General features: G+C 33.4%; 1 pseudogene; it reads right to left on the bottom strand.

Moving 5' to 3' along the window:
- Positions 1–13,442: 13,442 nt before the first annotated feature.
- LOC149579544 (transcription elongation factor TFIIS pseudogene) overlaps positions 13,443–16,028 on the bottom strand; it is an 80,630-nt pseudogene continuing 78,044 nt past the window's right edge.

Below are 16,028 nucleotides of genomic sequence, written 5' to 3' on the forward strand. Positions count from 1 at the left end.
CTAGTCTTGTATTCCTATTGTCTCAGTCACCCATACTGTTTTCTTGTTCAAAGAATATCTCCTTTATGTTTGTATGACTAGATTCAATGTCCACCTACATGGATGAACTAGACTGCTCATTCTATGAGTCTAAATCTTTGTTTTTCTCTAGTAAGGTGGAAGTTAACGACCTCTATCACATGCTCAAATATACATTCTAAACTTGTTTTATTTTTGACTTTAGTGTTTTGATATTTTGTCAAACACTTTTCCCTTTATCTAGCTATTCCAAATTCTCTATAAGGCTTCTATAGCATAGTAGGACTTAAAGATCTGATACTGTTATAATGGACACCCTAGAATTGTCCAAAAACTAAACCAACTGCTAATACGAATTTAGTCAAATAATTTGCATCCAATTCTTAATTTCTCTATTAAATGTTTAAACCCTTTTATGGCTCTAGAAATAAAATGTTTATTTTTTTTTATGTCTTTGCATAAATTTGAAACCACATAACATGAACAAGAAGGAATTTATAATAATATGCAAACTAAAGATTGAATTGCTGCTGAAATAATATTAATTTTCAACTAATAAAATCAAATACATAGCAGACTGTTCAACTCACTAATTACTCCAGCATTATAACATAATTTTCTAGTGATGACTTCCCATCTTGTTGCTATAGTAATAAGAATAGTGTTGCACTACAATGCTGCTACAGTAAAATCTGCCTTCAATTAGTTCAAGACCCTCATAAAATCATCCCTTCATAATGGCATAAGCATCAGACAAAAAGTGAGAATGATATGAGAAAACACCCAATCCACTTGTAGTTGGAAATGTGCCCAATTTGCCTATTAATAGAGCTAATAGCAAAGAATTCCAAAGGCCAAATACCAAGGGAATGATGTTTAAAATGTCACAAGAGAGGATAGACATCCTCTAATGCCAAGAATAGATCATTTTCTTCTCATATTCCACCTGTCAAATGAAGCCACTAATGCTCCCTTTTATTCTTTCTCCAAGAGTCCATTCCATTCACATGAGCAATGTGGGATAAAAGATGTGCAATATAAAACATATTAAGATAATCACTTATGTCTCCCTTAGGCACCCTTTTTTATTTGAACACATCCCCATAAAATTTAATATTAAAGTAATACTTTAATATTTTACAACTAAATTAATTGTTACTTTAATAATACTTCAGACATAAAAATATATTAGCTATCAGACTTCAAATAGCATGAGTGATAGCTCATTGGAAAGCTCTCGCCATGGAGTATCAAATTCAATCACCAAAACTATCCTCCCCTGTGTCTTGTTGACTTACTAAAAATAGTAAGTATGCCTGAAACTGAGTAAATCAACTCCATTTCGGCCCAAATTGGAGATGACTAGGCCAAAACGCTCGAAGATCCCTTTGAACCCTTCATTAGCCCTCGGGACCATGTAGAACTAGGCTAACGCACACATACTTGGTCGATTGCTAAAGTTGGGACATTACAAACTCATCTAAATCTTACAGTAGAACTCTTGTTTAGCACATTATCTAAGAGATCATCATCTCTCATAATATTGTTCATAGAAGTGTTGATTATCTCAGAGATCGTCACCTCTAAAATAATGAGTACAAATGGTGGATCCCATAACAATTAATAGGCTGACAATAAAATTATTTTATTAATAATTTAAAGAATACAAATGAATTACAATTCAACCATACTAAGTCTTTTCCTAAAGTGATCTATCTTCCCTCTAAAGAGAGGTTTGGTGGGAATATCTGTTGTCTGATCTGTAGTGCAAATGTATTCTAATTTTACAGTATTCTTGTCTACCATATCTATTACATAATGATAAGGAATTTTGATATGCTTGGACCTGTCATGAAAAACTAGATTCACCGAAAGCTTGACAAAACTCTGATTATCATAGTGAATAATCGTAGGATTCATGGCTTGACCAAATAATCCCACAAGTAACTTTCTAAGCCAAACTACTTTTCGAGAGGCCATTGCTATTGCAATGTATTTGACTTCTGTGGAACTTTGTGCTACTGAAGACTGTTTTCTCAATATCCAAGATATCATTGTTGATCCTAAACGGAAACAACATCCTAAAGTATTTTTTCTATCTTTAACACTTCTAACCCAATCTGAGTCAGTGAATCCATGTAGATCCAAGTCAACTTTCTCATATTTGAGCCCAAGGTTAAGAGTGCATTGTAAGTATCTTATAATGTGTTTGACTGCAACTAGGTGAATCTCTTTTGGATCACACATAAACTGACTTAAGGCATTAACAACATAACATATATCAAGTCTTGTAGTTACCAAGTACATAAGGGACCCAATCATCTGTCTATAGAGAGTAGAATCTATGGAAGGTGATTCTACTGCTGCTTTTTTAAGTTTATGTAGATTAGTCTCCATTGGAGAAGACATAGACTTGTAATTCCACATTCCAAATCTCTTCAAAATATCTAATATATACTTCCCACGATTAAGTATAATGCTGTCAGAATTCTATTGTACTTCCAGTCCTAAGAAGTAATGAAGAAGTCTCAAGTCTTTCATCTCAGATTCTCTAATTAGATCTTTCTTGCATTGATCTATGAGATGATCATCACCTGTTATAAGTAAGTCATCAACATACAGTATCAAAATTACCATATCATCTTTATCCCTTTTATAATATAGATTTGGATTGGCTTCATTTTTGGAGAATCCTAAGCCGGTGAGATACTTATCAATTCTTTCCTATCAAGCCCTTGGAGCCTATTTAAGTGCATAAAGAGCTTTCTTGAGCCTGCAAACAAAAAAATTAGGATCATGAGTTTCAAATCCTTCAGGTTGCTCCAAAAATACCTCTTTTGTAATCTTTCCATTCAAGAATGTTGTTTTTAAATCCATCTAATGTACTTTCTATCCCTTTGATGCTGCAATAGCTAGGACTACTCTTGCAGAGGTGTATCTAGCAACAGGAGAAAAAGTTTTTTCATAATCAATCCCTTCTTTTCGAGAGAATCCCCTAGCTACAAATTTGGCTTTATATTTTTCAATGCTACTATCAGCAACATGCTTTATTTTAAATATCCACTTGGAAGAAACAACAAATTTTCCTTTAGGTCTTGAAACAATTTCTCAAACATCATTCTTCATAATAGATTGGCATTCTTCTATCATAGATTCTTTCCAAGCCATATGTTTAATAGAATATGAAATATTGGTTGGTTCTGATTTAGACAAATCATTCATGTTTGTTGTATAACTAGAAAATCTTTTGGGTCTTTTTCTTTCTCTAACTCTTCCAGGTGGTGCAGCAAAATCTTATGCTTCCTCTACTATTTTAATGACCCAAAGTGGTCTTTTCTTAGAATTTTGAGCTTCTTCAAGATTACGATTTTGAATTTCATCTTCAATTTCTTCAATGTTCTCTCTTTGAGACTCAATTTCAGTATCTCTTTCAAAACTAGGTAAAGGAGAGGATTCTTCATAAATTAGGGCCCTTTTGAATGCTCTTCTTAAAAAGTTACATCCCTAGTAAGTTCAATATTTTTCTGTCCAATATGAAAATCCTATATGCTTTAGATGTTTCACTATACCCTACAAAAATACCTTTCCTCCCAGAGGGTTCTAACTTCATTCTTTTTTCTTTTGGAACATAGATATATATAGGGCACCCAAAAATCATAAAATGACTTATATTGGGTTTAACCTTAGTAAAGACTTCTTCAGGAGTTTTATCTCTAAGGTAGGAGTGAGGGCTTCTATTTTAAATATACACAATAGTACAAGAGGGTTCTGCCCAAAGATAATATTCTAGATTTTGATCAAATATCATAGCTCTAGCAGCTTCTATAATTGTTCTATTCTTCCTTTCTACTACCCTGTATTGTTGTGGGTTATAAGGAACGGTATACTCCCTCTTAATTCTTGTTTCTTTACAAAACCTTTAAAACAAATTTAAGGTGTATTCCCCTCCATTATCAGTTCTAAGAGTTTTAATTTTATGTCCTGATAAGTTTTTAGTTAAGGTTTTAAATTCTTTAAATCTCTTTAGGATTTCTTCTGATTCTTTGCATTTTAAGAAGTAAATCCAAGTTTTCCTAAAGAAGTCATTTATAAAAAGTATATAGTACCAGAATCCTCCAAGAAAGGAACATGCATAGGTCCACATAAATATGAGTGGATTAATTCCAAAACATTGTTAGTTTTTCTAGTGCTATCATGAAATGGACTTTTGGTGTTCTTACCTAGAGCGCATCCTTTGCATAGGCTTGAGTGATCTTTATTCAATTTAGGTAAACTAGTAACTATCTTCTCCATAGTTGATAAAGTTTTGAAATTTAGATGTACTAACCTTCTGTTTCATATTTCATTTATATCTGTAGCTTCATGAATTAAGGCTTGAATAGGTCAACTGAATTCTGAGTTTAATTCATACAAATACCCTTTTCTTTGACCAATCAATTTTGCTTTCTTAATTGAGTTCTTAGCCTAGGTTATGACTTCACCATCCATGAATCCAACATTATGTCCATCATCCTCAAGTGTTGTATCCGAGATTAGATTCCTTTTTATTCCTAGTACATAGAGTACTCCCTTAAGAATGAGAGAACTACCCGACTTTAGTTTCGAGGTGCAATTTCCAATTCCTTTGACAAAATGTGCTGAATTATCACCGATGGTGACTTCACCATTAAACTTTTCTATTATAAAGTCTAGTGCTTTTTTGTATCCTGTAATATGTCAAGATGATCCACTATCAATCACCCATGGTTTACTTGAGACTTCATTTGATAGTGTTGAATACAATACATGATTCACAGGATCATGGTTATCTTCTTCCTTAGTAATCTTCGTACAGTTCACTTGTTGTTTAAAATTCTCAGGGCAATCAGATCTGTAGTGCCCAAATTTTTTGCATCTAGAGCATTTTATTTTGGATAGATCTTTCTTAAGTTTGTCATTCTTTTGATTACCCCTTTTCTTCTTGAAATGCTTCTTCTTTCCTTTATAGGAATTTGTATTAAGAACATGAAGTTCTTCATCTTTTGTTTTCAATTTTCCTCCTTTCTTAAGTTTTCTAGATTCTTCCTGAAGGCAATCACTTTTAACTCTATTGAAGTCAAGAAGTTTGTCTCTGGCACTTACTCCTTGTATGAATGTTTCCCATGAATTTGGTAATCCATCTATAGCCATCAGTGTCAATTTTGTGTCACTAATGATGGTTCCTATACTTGCAAGTTCATCTCTTAGACTAGAAACCCTTAGGCAGTAAGAATTCATCGATTCTCTTTTCTTTATTTGTATGTGATTTAGTTGCCTTTTCAATGCAAGAACTATAGTTGCATTGTTGACCTCATATGCATTTAGTAATGCATTAATCATATCAAATGTTGTGTGATGTTTCATTAGCATAGTTACAATATAATTTTTCACTCCATCTTATATGATTTGAATGACTTTTCTATTTCCTTTACTCTAGATAGTTTTATGAGTTTCAACATTAAGTTGTTTGGATGCTGAATCAACAAATTGTTTTACATCATTTTCTTTAAGAATCATCATGATTCTAAATTTCCAAGCATCAAAGTGTTCTTTTCCATCAAACCTGTGCTTGGGTCTGATTGTGTATGCCATTGAAGATAGGAGAATGATGGTAGATATATATCAAGTCTAATTAATTCATTTGTAGAGCCTAGGTTCAACTACCAAAGCTTTGATACCATATAAAGTTTCTACAAATTTTGTTATTAAATCAGACTTAGATAATACCTTCTATGCTTGTTGTAGATGATCTTCTTTATCTTCTAAATGTAGGAGGTGTTATTAGAATATTAAATGTTGTTCAACTTAAGTCTCTTAACTCACTCACTCCTCCAGGGTGACTACCACATACTATCTTAGAAGGACTTCTTCCTATGGTCCTATTAACACTATCATTATAAGCATATTCAGCCTAAGAGGTAACAAGATCCCAGCTCTACCCATACTCCTTTGTTAAGGACCTTAAAAAATTCCCAAACACCCTATTAATGACCTTAGTTTGACCATCAATTTGAGGATGGTATGCTGAATAGAAAGAGAGATTAGTTCCTAGTCTCTTCCATAAGGTTTTCAAAAAATGACCCATGAACTTGTTGTCCCTATCAGACATCATACTCAAAGTGAGTCCATGAATTTTTACTATCTCCTTGAAGAAGAGATGTGCTATAGAACTTGCATCATGAGCAGTCTTACATGGAATAAAATGACTCATTTTAGAGAAACTGTCTACTACAACATAAATGCTATCCATACCTAATTTTTTTTTAGGGAGTCCAACCAAAAAGTCCATACTTACACATTCCCAAGGCCTATTTGAAATTTTCAAGGGTTGATAGAGTCCTACATTACTTGAACCTCCTTTAACTCTTTGACATATTCCACATTGCTGAACATGTCTTCATACATCCTTTGCTAACTTAGGCCAAAAGTGGTATCTTTGTACTAATTCCAATGTCTTTATTATACCAAAATGTCCACTCAAGCTTCCATTATTCTTCTCTTGAATTAGATTTTCCCTCATGGATCCCTGAGGTACACATAGCTGATTACCTTTAAATAACAATCCATTTTGAAGGGGATAATCTATAAAATCACTCTGAACATGATTCTCAAACTCTAGGCATAGCTTGTAGGCTTGGGAGAAGTATTCATCCTCTTCATACAAGTCTTTAAAACCTTCCATTCCAATGCTTTGCAGCTGTACTTCTTGGATAGTCAAAAGCTTCCTACTTAAGGCATCTTCTACATTATTGAGCTGCCCCTTCTTATTCTTGATTGTGAATGTGAAAGAATTCCAATGCTTTGTAGCTGTACTTCTTGGACAGTCAAAAGCTTCCTACTTAAGACATCTTCTACCTTGTTGAGCTGCCCCTTCTTATGCTTGATTGTGAATGTGAAAGATTGTAGATACTCCATCCACTTCAAATGCCTATTACTAAGCTTCTCTTGAGTGTTTATGTAACTCAAAGCCTAATTATTTGTAAAGACAACAAATTCTTTGGATAGGAGGTAATGTCTCCACTTCTAGAGAGATTGTACTAATGCATATAACTACAAGTCATAAGGTAAATATTTCTTCTTTCTGTCATTGAGTTTCTTATTGAAGAATGCCACAGGTCTTCCTTCTTGACTCAAGACACCCCCTACAACTACATTAATTGCATCACATTCAAGAGTGAATAATTTATCAAAAGTAGGTAAGATTAAAATGGGTTTTGTAGCTACCTCTTGTTTCAATGTTTGAAATGGTTTCTCTACTGCCTCAATCCATTTAAAATTTTTTTTTAGCCATCTCTTTTATGGTTTCTAATATTGGTGCACAAATCCCAATGAAGTTCCTCAAAAATTTTCTATAAAATTATGTTAAGCCATGAAAACTTTTGACCTCAGTCCCTATTCTAGGAGTAGACAAATCCAAGATTGCCTTCACTTTTCGTGGGTCCATTTTTAGATTATCCTTGGACACCAAAAAGCCCAAATAAACCAATTCTTCATGCATAAATACACACTTTTCTACATTAATGGCTAGTTTCTCTTCTTAGAGTCTCTTTAGGACCAACCTTACATGTTTGAGGTTCTCTTCTTTTGTGTTTCTATAGATGAGTATATCATCTAGATAAACAACCACAAATTTTCATGTGAAGTCCTTCAAAACCCCATTCATTAATCTCATGAAAGTTCTTGGGGCCTTTGTAAGCCTAAATGGAATTACAAGCCATTCATATAACCCATCTATGGTTTTAAAAGTGGTCTTCCATTCATCACCCTCCTTGATTATAATTTGGTGATAATCACTCTTTAAATTCATCTTAGTAAAGTACAGAGCACCTCCTAAACAATCCATCAAGTCTTATATTCTTGGAATAGGGAATCTATACCTAATAGTGATCTAGTTAATAGACCTTGAATCTATACAAAGCCTCCATTTTTCTCCTTTCTTTGATGATAAGAGCATTGGGACAACACATGGACTAATGTTCTTCTTAATTAGCCCTTGATCCAATAATTCTTGCACTTGTCTTGCCACTTCCTTATTCTTATCTAGAGTAAGCTTATAGACTACTTTGTTAGGTAAAGAAGCTCTAGGTACAAAATCAATTTGATGGCTAATTGCTCTCTTAGGTGGTAGTATTGTTGGTGTTCCATCTGAAATAATGTTCTTGAAATCATCAAGAATATGCTACACTTCAAGAGGTATGGGCTGAAATTTAGTATCTTCCTCCTTTGGCTAGAATATAATGGCACATACTATGGTCTCCTCATCCTATAAAGCTTGGAAGAACTCTTTGTCACTACTAAGTAACACACTAGGTGTCTAGGAAGCTTCCCCTTCATTTACTACCAAGGACTAAATTTTGAAAGTCCTTCCATATTTCTTGAAAGAAATGGCATTTTTCCTCCATCATAGATCACCTTCCTATCAAATTGACAAGGTCTTCTCAAGTGAAGATGGCATGCATCCATGGGTAAGACATCATAAAGTACTTTGTCTTTATAAGCTCTAACAGAAAACTCAACACATGTTTGCTCATTAACTAGTACTCTTTGCTCTTGATTCAACCAGGTCACTTTCTAGGGATTTGCATGGGGAATCTTTGTAAGTTTCAGCTTATTTGATGCCTCCTTTGATATAATGTTATCTATAGATGCTGAATCCATTATAACCTTGCAAAATTTTAGATGAATCTCTCACTTAACTCTAAAGAGAGCCCTCCTCTACTTAGGTTCACTTTGATTGAGCTATCTCATGAGAACCTTTCTAATCATCAATTTCTCACAAATTTCTAATTCTAATTTTCTAACTTTATTAGTGCTTGAGCTGCCACCATCTTCTTTAGCATAAGCCACTCTTTTTTCATTAATAGAGGTTGATGGTTTATCAGGACACTTGTAGGTAGGATGTCCAAGTCTTCTACATTGGTAACACTTCATGGTGGAAAAGTAGGAGTTGCTCCTTCTTGCTCCTCTTCCTCTATTTCTTCCCCTATCAAAAGATCCCCTTGTGCTAATTTCAAAAATTTGTTCTAAAAGTTTACTTTCCCCTTGGTTTCTTGATTCACCACCTCTTTGACCACCTCAATAATCTCTACCTCTTCTCCTATTCTTGGAATACAATCCTACATTCTTTTTCCTTTCTCTTCCACTTATAGGTCCATTTGATAAAATTGATGAAATTTTTTAGTAGTGACAAGGCTCATTTCTTCTTGAATAGACTTTTTGAGTCCATTTAGATATCTTTCCAACCTGATACTTTCATCTTCCACCACTTTAGACCTTAAGCATAGCTTTTGGGATTATTTTGTATAAGAATGTACATCCATGTATTTTTGCATTAGATTTTGTCTCCTCCTATGTAGCTATATTTCATAGTTTTCAAGAATATAGGCTTGTTTGATTTTAGCCATTGTTCCTTTCTAGGAAGTAATAGGACCTTTTTCTTCTTTTTCCCTCTCTATTTGTACAAATTTCCACTAGGTGAGAGTAGTGCATCTCAACCTTGACCTTGCTACTTTAACCTTTTGAGCATCAGAGACACCGTCACATTCAAAATGGTTTTCCATTCCTTCAATCCATTCCATGATGAGATTAGGATCCATCTTACCACTGAATAGAGGAATGCCTTCCAAGGCTTTACTATTTATTGCTTTTATTGCCTTCAAGAAAGGCTCTTGTAGTAAAATAGGGTCTAGTGTTGGAGTTTCTTCTTCCAACTTAATGCCTTTTTCCTTTAGCCTCCTCTTCTTTCTACTCCATCTTGTCATTGACTTTATCTATAGTGTCTTAGATCTCACTCAAAACCTATTCTAATTATACCAATCTTTCTCTCAAATGCCTATTGTCTTCTTTGTATTCTTCTACCTTCTTAACCAATTCATAATTTTTTACCATTGCGTTGGAATCACTAGATTCACTAGGTGACTACATTCACCTTTCTTTAAACTTGCTTTGTCCCACACCTTTGTAGGCTCTAATACCAATCTAATAAGGAGAGTTTAGGGTAGACTAACTAGCCTATTCCACCAAACCACACTAGGATCTTGGTGTTCTCCTAACATATAACTTGGTCTATAGGATTTCTTGCAACTTAGAACATCCCTTGACCTGCCCTAACATTCCCACTAGCTAAAATGATCAAACCTTCCTCCATGACTCTCTTATTCTCCTAGGAATGCAATTATTCCAAAAGGAAAATGTATGTCTACTATGGTTCTCAAGACTCCCTAGCTCAATCAAGTTTTTTATGAGTTTCAAGATATTATTAGAATAGTTTTAGTATGCTTGAATGGATGGTAACAATGGGTTCATACTCGATTTCTTGGTTTCTTCACAAAAGGCTACTAGAAGAGCCCATAATTAGGCCTCCACCCAGATTTATAGGGCCAATCACTTTATTTTCTTAGAGATTAATCAAATATTTCCTTAAGAAAATTTGTTACATATAGTCCATACACAAATATTTTTGAGGTTTTTGGCCACCAAAAAGCTGTACAACAATAATGGTAAAAATGAGTGTTTTGAAGGGTTTTGAGTGCTGCATACTATGCTCAACTTTCAAACACCTTATTCAACTCATAGAAAATTATCATCTTTGAGAAAGAAACTTCTTATATCCCTTTGGAATCCCTCCAAATGGAAATTCATGAATCTTTATACTTTGCTCTTGAGAACTACTTCTTTACTAATTTCTCCTAGTTGGGCATTGCCTAGCTCACCTAGGGCTTTGTCAAAAAAATGCTTGCACACATTTTATGAGTCCTTTAATCCAATATGTTGCACATTAGGTCTTTATTCTTGGAATTCAAAAGGCCATGGAAATTCCAAGGTGGAAATGAGAGCTATAACCTGTTCATTGTTGACAACTCAAAATTGTACAACAAAATGTTAGTTTTAAAGAAATTTAGTAAAACCTTCTAAAATTGAGTAAAGATATAATCTCATGCATGGATAATTAATAATATACAATATAAAAACAATAACATGCAACAAAAAGATAGTAACAATGTGATTTTCTATCAAACAACACCAAAAACTAGTAAAAATGTGTAAAAATTAGTCATGGTTTGCTATAGAAGTACAATTCCATACAAAACAATGACTTGTAACCCTTGGTTCATGTTCTCACAACCTTAAATATTATATCCCATGGTATTAAGATAGGTTTTATATATATTTTAAAGTCACATTACAAAAATAGGTCTTTTAGATACAAAATGGAAGAAGTTGAAAAGTTGCTTCAACAACTTTTAAAATTTACTAGAAATTTAAAAAAAAATTTCCCTCTCAAGTAGAATTACTTATTTCCACCTTCTAAGACCATGCTACACCTTCCCAAAACATCCTTTGAAGTATTATCTTTCTTCCCTCTAGACCTCCAAACTCTTGAAAAAAATGATTCCATATGGTGACAGGTATTGCATAAAATTGTATTGGTTAAGCATTAAGGTCTTCCAAGCTAATAGTCCACCTTGGAAACTCTTTTAAAGCACACATATGATCAAAATGAAATAAAGACTACTCACTTAACCTTTCAAAAACATGAGAAGACAAAGAACTCTAAATGATACCACCCTAAGGTCAAGATACCATTCCCAGCAAAGACCAATGTCAAATCTTTAAAACCTATCATAGCTTAGGCACACAAAGATGAGCTATAAGCTCTATTTTGTATTCACATGCTTCTCTTAGAAGTTCATACCACCAAAAACAAAATGGTGGGAATCTTGAAAGCATGCTCCTGCATTGGGATAATCTTGATCCTATAGGACTTGAAGTTGAGCATAAAAGATTTTATAAGGCGGTTCTAGAAGGAATAATTCCACACCTATAAAATCATGAGATTTTTCTACATTAGGTATGTCTGCAATTATTTTGTAGCATGGTGATTCTACTACTTTTCCTTTATTGGGGTTTACAATTCACAAAGTTATTTTTTCCAATCTATTTTGTTGTAAATATATGTTCAAGTGCATATAAAATTTTCCTAATGTTGTAGGCTTAGGGTGATTGTGCGTTGTGTAGTGGAGAAAGAGAACATGCTCATCTAAAGCTAATATTTCTAGTTCTTACTTCATTCTAGGGTGCTATGGAATATAATAGATAAGCTTTGGCTTATTTTGAAGAAAAGGGGCTGTCAGTAATCTTCCTTCTTAGATGCCTTGATCCACCTCTCTTCTTTATGAGAACAATTGGAGAGCCTGACACATTTGTAGACAACACATCAACCATATCCCTCAATACAATTTCCCTACTTATGTTGCACAAGAAAAGAAATAAAGAAAATATATGGTCTGTAAGGAAAACATACACAACCCAACCTTAATTTCCATATAAGCTTCATAATAGAGCAAGTCACTAATGGGCATTTAAAATAAGGCACATACTACCTACCAAAGGAATTGTAAATATAACATATAATGATTTTATGATGCCTAGAGCTCCCAATTTGGTACAAGATGTGAGTACACTTACAAATGTAAGCTCATTTGGTTTTTCATCTTGTGTCAATAGCTAGCCGCACAGACAGAAAGTGGAGTTGGAGTGAGCAACATGGGGGAGCAGGGAGATAGCTGACTGTAGGTGTGTAACACATGCCTTTCACCAAGTCTTTGGACATTGTGAGTTAAAAGATCTACCAATGCTAATCAAAAACAAAAATTTTGACAAAATTTTTCTAGTTTGGAAGCTGCAACATGAGGAAATTCTGAGGTCTGTCACCCACAAGTGAAAGCCTATCGACAAAAAGAATTAATGACTTACAAGAATGACTTCAAAATCATGCCCTTTGGAAGCACAAATGATCCACCACCACAACACTATAGATATCCCAAAATTATGTAGCTTAATATACTTAAACTAGATCAAAAGTGCCTAGGCTTGAGTATGGAAATAAAGGATATCATTTTAAAAAAAAATATTAGGGATAAGTTTGCTAGAGAGAAGATTGGAGTTGCAGAAATCGAAGGGACCTTGACTGATAAGCCAAGTAAGTAAGAGTGCTTTTATTTATCTCTATTAGTCCTTATTCTCTTATGATGGTTTAAATGAGAATCAAATATGAATGTAGGTGGGATCTTGAGTGATGACCCACAGGAGATTAAGATCACTTAAATTTCTTTCTGCAAGTCCTTATTATATTTTGATGCCTATAGTAAGGAACTAAGGAAACTCTAAAGCTTATGTAAAGATATTATCCTCAAAAGCCTCTTATGGTCAATGCTGTGAATATTGGAAAGGATATTACAATTTAATGGATACCTTTCATCATTACCAGTTATTATCTGAACATATATCATTCATGTAGTTATTGCATGAATTTGGCAATCGAACATAATGAAATGATAACCTAAAAAATCAACTACATTCTATTCTCACTTGAAAATTCAATGAATTTCAATGTTGTATAAATTTTATCTTTCAAAAAGTAATGTAAAGCAATATGTAGAAATGCAGTATCTTGCAAACCTAAATCTGCCAAATTTCAAGCTCAATTGAAGGAATAAGCTTCTAGGGAATTTCTAGTGGTTACTATAGTTTACACATGTGACAAATGTGGTCATACATTCATATTCACTTTGTGTTTGTAGCTAATAATAGGTAAACTTACATTGGTCAAATTTATCACACTTAAATTAGTTAGTTACAACTTTAGGATTTTGACCTCATTCACAGTACAAAAAAGCCTTATCTTTAATTTGCTTATTCTCAATTTTTCTTTGATCACTAGCCATTTCTTCTACTATCATAATAATAAGTTTATCAGGTTCGATCTCCCCCAAAAGCATGCTCCTTCACAATTCTCGATTACTTCCATCTTCAAGATTAACCATTATAGACCTATACTTGACCTTCTAAGATCCATCAAAATAACCTAATTTTTCAAACATCACCGACTCAATAGAAATTGCAACCCATATTGGATCACATGCATTCACTCTCTCCAAGTACTCCCTGTCAACTTCTATCTACACTCTGGAGAAAGCTTCTTCCATAATACCATGGAACTTGTCTAACTTTAAAGTGTTATACTTTATCATACTTGTCAACTTGGGAGGCCATTTAGTGATGGAGATTGCTTCTTAATGCCAATATATTAAGAAGAAGATAAAATGGCTTGTACAAAGGTTAGCATCAACAAATAAGATGGTGGATGAAGAAAGGGAGGGTACCATGCAAGGTACTCCTATGACACTAAATGGTGAGGCTCAAGGGTTAGACATCCTTAGAGATGAATAATGCATTAGTTTAGTTTCAAGGTAAATGGCATGAAGAAGCTTTCATTTTAGTAGATGTCTCAATGCAGGACGCTAAAGATGAGGTGATGGGCCATCATGGGTAATTGAAGAGTATTTTTTATATTAGTATGGAGATGTTTCAGGTTGATGTGAAGGAATCAAGGTACCTATGGATGGTATATATGGTATATTCACATAAGTTTGCACTAGAGACACTAATAGTCGAAGAAAATATGCATTACTATGAGTAGAACTCATTATTTGTAACCCTTGCATTAGTCAAAGTTGAGGAGGATTTATTTATTATTTGGAAGATTGTTGATAAGTTCATATTTTTAAGTTTTTGAACAATCAAGGGGAAGTCTAATATCAAACTAGCCTATCATCTATAGCATGAAAACTATTAGAAAATAACCAATCATATGATGATTTTTTGGTTTTGTGAATGTACCTAACCCATTAGTGATATTTCTCATATAAAACTATTGCAGAGATTTTGTCTATAACATTTTCTTTTATTCAAAATCTATGTAACTATGGGATGGTTTGGGAAATGAGTTTTTTTCTCTACATAATGTGACAAAATATGGTAAATTCAATTTTTAGATGTTTAGAGTTATGCTTGAGGACCTATAATAATAAGCTTAGTTTATTCCACTTAAAAATAATTGTTATTTGAATTATATCTATCCAGTAAAAAATATTCCTTGGTTCTTTGTAGTGTAGAATTGGGACTCACACCCTCATCCCAAACCTCAAAGTACCCATCCCTAAGATGTCACTACACCAATTACTGAAGTACCCAAGTATCCCCACCTTGCCATTTTGCAATCATGTTGCCACTAGGATGGATACTTGAATTTTTATTTCAATTTTGATTTTTGAATTTTAATATGTTGAATGTTCAATGGTTCTAGTTCATGTTGTAATTTTGTTATGTTCATATATTTGAATACTATACAAGAACCCTCCCTTCTCCATCCTCCTCTTACTAGCATCCCCCAACCCCCATCCTAGAAACTCATCTTAGCATGCTTCCACCTCGATGTACCCTAGTACTAGTGTTACACAGGTTTTTTGACAAAAGGATTTCATTTTCTCTTTTAGTGAAATCCTCCTTTCTTTATGTACAAGTAAATCAACTTAGCTAATTGGATTGATGCGAACCAAATAAATTCCAAACAACTATTAAATCCTCAAGATTAGTTGCAAGAATAGTGTATCACATGCATAGAAGAATAATGTAATATCTTACATCCAAAAACATTAACTAATATTTGAGTTTTTTATTAGTGAATGAAAGGGTTTGGTTCTTCATATATGTCAAATGTAAATATGATTAGGTTTTGTGAGAGGTTTGTAGTGGAAATATTCAATCCACCTGCACCAAATTTATCATGAAACCTTCTTCTAATAAAGACAATCATTGAGATTTAAGCTTTTAGTGTGAACTATGGCTATAAGGTATGGGAAAAGAATGTTACAACATTCAAAATATATTATAATGATGTATGGTGTCTAGAAATCAAAAAAATTACAAAATTTATATCTATTTACGAAATTTTGTGATACCAAAAAATGTTTGATAGATGAGACTACTGTAACAAATAACCAAATACATAATCATTTATTTTAATGTTTTTTATGATTTAAGATAACTTACCATATTAATAAGAGACCAAAGGCAATAGACATTCTTAATATTTTCCACAACAATACATTCTCTTTTTGAAGCTTAAGTATATTTTTCTTACTATCAAT

The sequence above is a fragment of the Cupressus sempervirens genome, chromosome 1 (assembly GCF_028749045.1).
Source record: "Cupressus sempervirens isolate cs-2001-9-10 chromosome 1, ASM2874904v1, whole genome shotgun sequence".
Taxonomy (NCBI): domain Eukaryota; kingdom Viridiplantae; phylum Streptophyta; class Pinopsida; order Cupressales; family Cupressaceae; genus Cupressus; species Cupressus sempervirens.